Source organism: Berghia stephanieae, chromosome 10 (assembly GCF_034508935.2).
Source record: "Berghia stephanieae isolate SIO BIC M18660-M18661 chromosome 10, UCSD_Bste_1.3, whole genome shotgun sequence".
NCBI lineage: Eukaryota > Metazoa > Mollusca > Gastropoda > Nudibranchia > Aeolidiidae > Berghia > Berghia stephanieae.
Window position 1 is genome coordinate 27,009,494 of NC_088369.1, and position 10,000 is coordinate 27,019,493.

Sequence of the window (10,000 nt, forward strand, 5' to 3'; positions counted from 1 at the left end):
GTTTTGTTTGTTAGTTGTTGTTTTTGTTTTGTTTTGTTTTTCTTGGGGAGGGAGGCGTTGATATTTTGGGGGCGGGGGAAGTCTTTGTTGTTGTTGTTGTTGTTGTTGTTGTTGTTGTTGTTTCATATAATGGGTGGGGGTGGGGAATGTGGGGGGAGGGGGCTGATTTATTTTTTTCTCTTTTTTCCTTTTTTGCTTTTTTTTTTATAATTGTTCTTTTATTTTTCTTTGTTTGTTTGTTTTGTTTTTTTTGTTGTTTTTTTTTGTTGTTTTTTTGTGTGTATCTTTCATTGTTTTTTTTTCTTCTTTTTATTGCTGTTGTTTCAATTTTTTTTTAAACAACAAATCAGATAATTTCGTTTGAGTAAACACAGTATTGTGTGAAACCCCCTATTAGACATAATTGTATAACATTAACTTTCAAAACCAAATGAACTGTTTGAAAGTTATTCTATGTAGCCTATTGTAACACAAAATTTATCATTTCAGTACGCACGCTTTACATGTGTTTGAAGCTATTGTATTCTAAAGCGTTTATAATAAATAGATTGACGACAATTAACCGAGCTTAGACGATTAATCTGATTTTGATTTCTAAAATTGGAAAGAAAAATAAGTGGGGCAACATAGTCTCAGTGTCGTATTACATCAAACTAGTCTATATATTATTGTTGTTGTTGTTATTGTTATTATTATTATTATTCGTAGTAGTAGTAGTAGTAGTAGTAGTAGTAGTAGTAGTAGTAGTAGTAGTAGTAGTAGTAGTAGTAGCAGTAGTAGTAGTAAGTCAGTAGTAGTAGAAGTAGCAGTAGTAGTAGTAGTAGTAGTAGTAGTAGTAGTAGTAGTAGTAGTAGTAGTAGAGTAGTTAGTAGTAGTAGTAGTAGTAGTAGTAGTAGTAGTAGTAGTAGTAGTAGTAGTAGTAGTAGTAGTAGTAGTAGTAGTAGTAGTAATAGTAGTAGTAGTAGTAGTAGTAGTAGTAGTAGTCTTCGTCGTCGTAATAGTTGCAGTATTATCAATAGAAGTTGAAGCGGTAATAGAAGTGACATTTTCATCATTATTGTTGTTCTTATCATAAAATCATTATCATTAATTATATCCTTTTCTTTATTATTATTATGACTGTAATTTGTTCCAAAGTAGACTGAACTCCAACCCAAACCACCCACAACGCTACTTGAGACGTACGAGTCAATACTGACGTGAACTCAGAAGTCCTTTTGTTGTCTTGATGAAGATATTTATTACAATCAATATATTCTCTTTAACCCTTTCACGGCAAGATGAAATTCACTTCAAATCATATTACTGTCATTAAATACAGTCGAAGCCGGTAATTTGAACATCGCTGAATCGGAACAGCCACTAAACTGGAACGATCTATATGTGATAATATAATACTACTTGTTAATAGTGTGATAAATTGGGCTCTGTCCCGGAGAGTCGATAGACAAAGATAGTCCGAAACATCAACATAAAGAAAAGACTAGGAGAAAAAAAATTGAGCTTTTATATAGCGCAATATCCACTAAACGTGTTCAAAGCGCTTTACAAGGGGTCCCTGGCCAACAGCAACACGTAACATTTAGAACGGGACATGACGCCTGTTAGGCGATATTACAAATTTTTGTTTGGACAAAGACAACGCTGTTAACGGCCAGGTACTCGTTTTACACCTGAGTAAGGTGGGAGAATGTGAGTAAAGTGCCTTCTCCAAGGACTCAACTATGCGCCGAACGCGAGGCTCGAACCCACGACCTTCCGATCCGAAAGCGAGTGTCATACCACTAGACCAGATAGAAGCCAGAGGTAACTCGCTGATCAGGGCGATGTACTGGGCCTAGCCTGAATGGAGAAAACCAAGGAGGAAGAAGTAGGTCGTACTCCACGTAATGACCATGATAGAGAAATAATAATGATAAAGGAAAGGAAATCAAAATTAACAATTACGATATATATTACAGAAACTAAATTTCTTCACAACACACATAGGAACGACACAGCTCTACTTATTCGTTCATCCTGTTTGTCTCTCTCCTGACATCTCTCTCTCTCTCTCTCTCTCTCTCTCTCTCTCTCTCTCTCTCTCTGTCTCCTGACATCTCTCTCTCTTGACATCTCTCTCTCCTGACATCTCTCTCTCTCTCCTGACACTCTCCTCTCTGCATCTTCTCTCTCCTGACATCTCTCTCTCTCCTGACATCTCTCTCTCTCCTGACATCTCTCTCTCTCCTGACATCTCTCTCTCTCCTGACATCTCTCTCTCCTGACATCTCTCTCTCCTGACATCTCTCTCTCCTGAAATATCTCTCTCTCTCCTGACATCTCGCTCTCTCTCCTGACATCTCTCTCTCTCTCTCTCCTGACATCCACGAAAAAGGAACACCACGGCGCATATATAAATATAAAATAAAATAAAAACACAACCGCTGATAAGGGGGGTATCGTGTCCAATCGAGATAACTAAAGGAAAACCTCGCTCCCCCTGATTCCTCGCGCATCGCTTTATATAGAGATGGTGGTTCGAACCCCCTGATTGGGTAGTTGAGGAGAGCAGAAAAACTATCAACCTGAGAAGGGTTCGGTCAAATCCGGACTTATTCCGGTTATGTCCTAGGAACCAGTGCCAGGTACTCGTTTTACACCTGAGTACGGTGAGAGAAAATGTGAGTAAAGATCCTTTTCTGCGGACTCAACTATGCGCCGAACGAGGCTCGAACCCAGGACCTTCCTATCCGAAAGCGAGTGGTCATACCACAAGACCACATAGCCGTACAGAACCTTGGGAGTGTCATACTGCGAGTCAACAAAAATAGAGGAAAGTCGATTACGGCCATAAATGGCGTAATTATTCAAAAAGAACGAAAACGACAAGGAGGCAGATTTAGTGGAAAGATGTATGCATTTTTACCCCGAATTCATCAATTACGTAGGTTTGTCAAAGTTTTAAGGCATCATTGAAAACAAGAGGTGATACATTGCAATTAGTTGATTGTGCTTGTCTCTCTCGCCTTTCTGTGTGCGCGTGAGAAAGAGAGAGAAAGAACTAAAGAGAGAGAGAGAGAGAGAGAGAGAGATAGAGAGAGAGAGAGAGAGAGAGAGAAAGAGAGAGAAAGAGTGAGAAAGAACGAGAGAAAGTACGAGAGAGAGAGTAAGAGAGAGTGAGCGTGTATGAGAGAGAGAGAGAGAGAGAGAGATAGGGAGTGTGTATGTCTGTGTGAGAGAGAGAAATATAGAGAGATAGTGAGAGAGAGATACTGTTTGTTTGTGTGTGTGTGTGTGTTTGTGTGAGTGTGTGTGTCTATGAGAGAGAGAGAGAGAGAGAGAGAGAGAGAGAGAAAGAGACTATGAGTAAAGAGCAGTGTCCTCGATGGACGTCATCGTGGTCCAGAACCATGACATAACTCGTCATGCATAAGACGATTGTCATGCTTTATTCTTCTTCTTCAAGTACCAAGTCTGTGCCAGACATCGGTGATCATGGTAGGCCATTCATCTCTCTGATCTGATAACCTCAGAAAACTAATATTACTCTTCTCTTTCTTTGTCACCCAGCTGTTCAAACTATTCAAATATGTTTTTCTTGGTCTTCTTCTTCTTCTTCTTCTTCTTCTTCGTTCCCGTCACGTCACATGGTCAGTCCGGTCTGGTGAATGAAGCCCACAGTGATCCTGAGATCGTCCTCACTGCCGTACAGCTTCTTTGAGTATGGGGTTGGGTCAGGCCAGAAGTTCCTTCTCAACTGGTTGTACCTTGGACATTCCATTAGGACATGATGTCCATTTTCATTTTCAAGTCCGCAGTCACATTGTCCAGAGGCACCTGCTCTGGACATCCTCCACATATGTTCCTTTAACTGGTTGTGTCAAGTTCTCAGTCTGGTCTATCTTTACTCTTTTTACCTTCTATCTTTCCTGTGAGAGCAAGATGTTCATGTCATGCTTTAAGTCAACAAAAAAAAAAAAAAAAAATAGAGCAAAGTGGATCACAGTCATAAGGGCGTAGTTATTCAAAACGAACAAAAAAGTTGAGGAGGCAGATTTAGCTTAACGATGGCTGCAGCGTTTTTTTTCTCCCGAATTCATCAATTACTTTGGTTTCTTAAAGTTGATTTTTTTAAGGCAATAATTGAAAAGAGGTGATGCATTGTAATTAGTTGAATGCGGTATTGGTATACACTTGTCTCGTCTCTGTCTGTCTGTGTGTGCGTATGTGTAAATAATGTGTGTGTTTGTGTGTTTCTGTGCGTGGGAGAGATAGATAGATAGATAGAAAGAGAGAGAGAGAGAGAGAGAGAGAGAGAGAGAGAGAAATAGAGTGAATCTGAGTAAAGAGGGGCCTTCACCAAGGACTCAACGTCGAGCTGCAAGAATGTCTCACCACAAGACCACCAAGCCACACAGTCGATCACGGCCATTAAGGATGTAATTATTCCTAAAAAGAAAAGAAAAAGTTAAGGAGGCAGATTCATGTTGCAGTTATTTTTTTTTTTTTTTGTCCCGAATTCATCAATTACTTTGGTTTGTCAATAAATGTAATTTTGAAGGCAATTAGTGGAAACAAGAGTTGATGCATTGCAGAATTAGTTGAGTGCGGTAAAGGCATGCACTTGTCTCGTCTCTGTCTGTCTTTGTGTGCGTATGTGTATGTTTGTGTGTGTCAGAGAGAGAGAGAGAGAGAGAAAGAGAGAGAGAGAGAGATACAGATAGATAGAGAGAGGGGGAGAGAAAGAGAGAAAGGTAGAGAGAGAGAGGGGGAGAGAGAGAGAGAAAGATAGAGAGAAAGAGAGAGAGGGAGGGAGAGAGAGGGAGGGAGAGAGAGAGGGAGAGAGAAAGAGAGAGAGATAGAGAGAAAGCGAGAGAGAGGGAGAGAGAGAGAGAAAGAGAGAGAGGGAGAGAGAGGGAGGGAGAGAGAGGGAGGGAGAGAGAGGGAGAGAGGGAGGGAGAGAGAAAGAGAGATAGAGAGAGAGAGAGAGAGAGAGAGAGAGGAGAGAGAGAGAGAGGAGAGAGAGAGGAGAGAGAGAGGAAGAGAGAGAGGGAGAGAGAGGGAGGAGAGAGAGAGGAAGAGAGGGAGAGAGAGAGGGAGGGAGAGAGAGAGAGAGAGAGAGAGAGAGGGAGAGAGAGAGAGAGAGAGAGGAAGAGAGAGAAAGAGAGAGAGAGAGAGAGAGAGAGAGAGAGAGAGAGAGAGAGAGATTATACCAGTTGACTTAAATAACTCATGAAATCCAGGTCTTGCTGTTTTCTCTATAACATTTCAATTTTTTACATCATAACAACCCAATCAACCCAACACTGTTTTACCGAGATGTGTCCCAAATCTATATATATATATATATATATATATTATAACCAGTTCCACGGAACCCTGAAAAACACGAATTCGCGAGGTCCCAGGTTAAAACTTTTTGTCAAGATGAGGGTCATTTAAATCGATCGATATAGATAGAACGAAACTGACGTCACGCAGGTCTTTGTTATTGTTTTTTACCATCCACGTTTATGAGTTATTCTCACTAAATTGTATTAACCAGACTATAAAAGTTCATTGCTACACATAGTTTTGTGTGTTGGTCCGCTAAACTTCCGGATGGCAATGTTGTGAGCTTCTCAGCCAAGCGCATACTATCTATTTAAAGGACACGATTTCTGGTCAAAGGTTAAAATACGTATTTTTCCCCGAGTAGAACAGTAATTTAGCTTTTTGTTTTAATGATAATGGGATAATTTGATGTTCGTCTCCTAAATTCTCCTAATTTCTCTTATTACTATTCAATAAACACCAGCCGTCGACTCCAGCCACCCCTAACCTAACTATCTACCATAAAAATCTGGAGTCTCCATCCAGACTATCAGAAATGTAAAAGATTCCTGGGCTACACCAAAAGTCTACATGCTTGCAATACCCTACATAGCATAGATTTAACACGTCGGCATATCATTATTCCAAACTGCCTACTTCCAACTACAAAAAAAAACACTTTTTTTATCGATTTTGCCAGAAGAGAAATTACTTCAAACTTCTACCCTATTTCAGATGCCTCTCAGCCTGTCAAAAAATGGCTGAAAGTTGACATTTTAAATAAATGTCCATTTTGAGACTTTTTAACTTTGACTTATGACTGGTTTTTTTTTTTCTTCTTTTTTTTTTTTTTTTGAAACATTGAAAGTTTGGAAATCAATAAATATATAACGTGAGAATGTTCTGTCAAATCTTGTAAAATTGTGTTTTGTTGTAAGTAGGCATCCACATCCACAGGCTGGAGTGATTACAGCACGGTGTCTTTGACTAATTATAAACCCTGGCATAAGTACAGCACCACTTGACTAATGAGTATTTAATGACAGTAGGTGTATCATTGCTCTATGAGTCGTTCTTCATTTTACACACATTAGGCCGTCTCACTTTGAAGTGGCGGGTTTCTAGAATATTAGGAGGGGGGGGGGGGGGGGGGGGATTGTGTTGTTTTTGTTGTTTTTTTTTCGGGGGGGGGGTTGTCGTTTTTATTTTTTTTATTTTCTTTTCATGTTTTTTTTTTCTTGGAACATAATTTATGTTGGGGAAGGGGGAGGGGGAGAGACAGACAGAGAGAGAGAGAGAGAGAGAGAGAGAGAGAGAGAAAGCGAGAGAGAGAGAACGAGAAAGAGAGAGAGAGAGAGAGAGAGAGAGAGAGAGAAATAGAGAGAGAAAGAGAGAGAGAGAAAGAGATAGAGAGAAAGATTGTTTTTGTTTTTTTCGGGGGGGGGGGGGTTGTCGTTTTGATTTTTTATTTTGTTTTCATGTTTTTTTTTTTCTTTGAACATAATTTATGGGGAGGGGGAGAGACAGAGAGAGAGAGAGAGAGAGAGAGAGAGAGAGAGAGAGGGAGAGAGAAAGCGAGAGAGAGAGAGAACGAGAAAGATAGAGAGAGAGAGAAATAGAAAGAGAAAGAGATAGAGAGAGAGAGATATGCATCCATAAAATTGTGAACCACTACCTCAAATCGGCATTTTGTCGTTATGAAACGTAGATACTCTAAAATCAAGTTTATTTTAAAAACTATCGGAAATATCAAATCACTTGTTTGTTTCTCGAACTTAAAGGTAACATATTCTTCCCCAGCAATGAAGCACAAACATTTCACACAAGTTTTATATCGTTTTATAATTCAACTCACTCCTACATAATGCTGATTTGAAGCTATGGTTCATAATTTTAGTTTGAAAATTAGTGCCTGACGTAAGAAGAAGGGGAGAGGGAGAGGGGGACTAGATTTATTTGAGTAAAGAAAAAAAACTTGAGCTTTTATATAGCGCAATATCCTCTAAATGCGCTTTACAAGGGGTCCCTGACCAAAGCAACACGTAACATGCAGAACGAGACATCTTTTATACGGCGCAATATCCACTAAACGTGCTCAAAGCGCTTTACAAGGGGTCCATGGGCAACAACAACACTTGGCATGTAGGATGAGACATGGCACCTGTTAGGCGATATTACATTTTTTTTTTTCTGACACAGACAACGCTGTTCACGGGCGGGTACTCACTTTACACCTGAGTACGGTGAGAGAATATGAGTAAAGAGCCCTTTCCAACTCAACTATGCGCTGAGGGAGGCTTGAACCCAGGACCTTCCGATCTGAAAGCGAGTGTCATACCACAAGACTACATAGCCGCACAAAAGAAAACATTTTGATATTATCGTTTTGGACATAATATGATTCTAGGTTGTCTTAGGATTTTGGAAGCTACGAGATTGTATAAGGATTCATAATCTACATTTCATTGCTGCACGTTAGAAACTATAGATAGAACGAAGTTGACATCACTTAGGTCTTTGTTATTGGTTTTTGCCATCCGCGTTTATGAGTAGTAATCACGAAGCTGTATTAACCAGACTATAAAACTTCATGGTTACACATAGTTTCGTATGTTGGTCCGTTGTACTTCCGGATGGCAATGTTGTGAGATTCTTAGCCAAGCGATTACCAACTATATCGTATCGCGTTTCCATCAAACTTGTCTTACTGTAATATGTTTTGTTTTATATCACTGTAAAGCGCTTAGAGCCTGTGACAACGGGGTAAAGCACTATAGAAATGCCATTTTTTATTATTATTATTATTATTATTATTATTATTATTATTATTATTATTATTATTATTATTATTATTATTATTATTATTATTATTATTATTATTTATTATTATTATATTATGCGTTATAGATAGTATGCACTTGGCTAAGAAGTTCACAACATTGCCATCCGGAAGTAAAACGGACCAACAAAACTGTGTAACCATGATTGTTTATAGTCTGGTCAATACAGTTTAGTGAGAATTACTCATAAACGCGGATGGCAAAAAAAAACAATAACAAAGACCTGAGTGACGTCATCTTCAAACTATCTATAGATAGAATGCGCTTGGCCAAGGAGTTCACAATATTGCCATCCGGAAGTAGAACGGACCAACACACAAACTCTGTGTATGAACTTTTATAGTCTGGTTAATACAGTTTAGTGAGAACAACTCACAAACGCGGATGGCAAAAACAATAACAAAGGCCTGAGTGACGTCATCTGCATACTATCTATAGCAGGCTTGTGGTATCGCACTTGTTGCCTGCTCTTGAAAGATAAAAGATTTTTTTAAAAGATGAAGGACGACGATCATTGCTGCAGGTGCAAAACAGAGAGATAACGGATTGGTGTTTCTCGGGGCTCTGTTTGACACATGTTTATATCTGATGTCTAAAGTCAGCGTGCCAAAAACTTCCACCCCAAAGGTTGGGACAAACCGAAGACTGGGTTCTTGTGTGTGTGTGTGTGTGTGTGTGTGTGTGTGTGTGTGTGTGTGTGTGTGTGTGTGTGTATGTGTGTGTCTGTGTTATAATATGCTGAGGGACCCGTACTTTGTTAGAAAGTGACCAAACTAATATCGCTTACAGAGAAGTGGAATAATAATATGTAGATGAGTATTTCAAGACACATTGCTATAGATAGATCGTAGTTGGCGTCACTCGGGTATTTGTTATAGTTTTTTGCCACCAAAGAGTAATTCTCACTAAACTGTATAAATTAGACTATAAACGTTCAAGATTACACATAGTTTTGTGTGTTGGTCCGTTATACTTCCGGATGGCAATGTTGTGAGCTTCTTTGCCAAGCGCATACTATATATTGCCATCCATGACCTTTCTAAAGATTTTCTAACTTTTATATAGCGTAATATCCACTTAACTTGCTCAATGCGCTTAACAAGGGGTCCCTGACAAACAGAAACACGTAACATGTAGAAAAAGACATGACGCCTGTTAGGCGATATTACAATTTTTTTCCGACAGAGACAACGTTGTTGACAGCCAGGTACTCATGTTACGCCTGAGTACGGTTAGAGAATGTAAGAAGAGAGCCTTTTCCAAGGACTCAACTATGCGCCGAGCGAGCCTCGCTCGGACCCAGGACCTTCCGATCCGAAAGCAAGTGTCACACCAAAAGACTACGGAGCCTCACAAACCTCCTCAACTGAACGTCAAAATCGAATACCAGGTAGTCAGAGATAATTTTTTTTTTCTTACAGGTGGGTAAGACCTTACTTTAAATCTCACAACGCCAGGAGGCGCAAAATGTCTGGACATTTTCATTCCGTTTCATCCTGTCCCGATAGCTCAGTTGGTAGAGCACTCGATCACGTGCAAAGGAAGGGACCAAGATCGATCCCGGGTGCAGTCGAGATTGTTCTGACCCTCCTGCTCACCCAGCAGTGCATGGGTAGCTGAGTCTATTAGATTTGGCGGAAAGTATTTTGCATTAGACTAGCGTCCTATCCAAAGGATAGCAAGAAATAGTTATTGTCGTGTCAGGCTATTGAAACCGAAGTTCCGGGTTTTTTGGCAAGATGAAAGTCATTTAAATCGATCGATATTTGAAGGACGAGTTTTCTGGCCACATTTTTTTTTCATGTTTTTTTTTTTTCCAGAGTACGGTAGCTCAGAGGAAACATCATTTGAATGGACGATGGGTG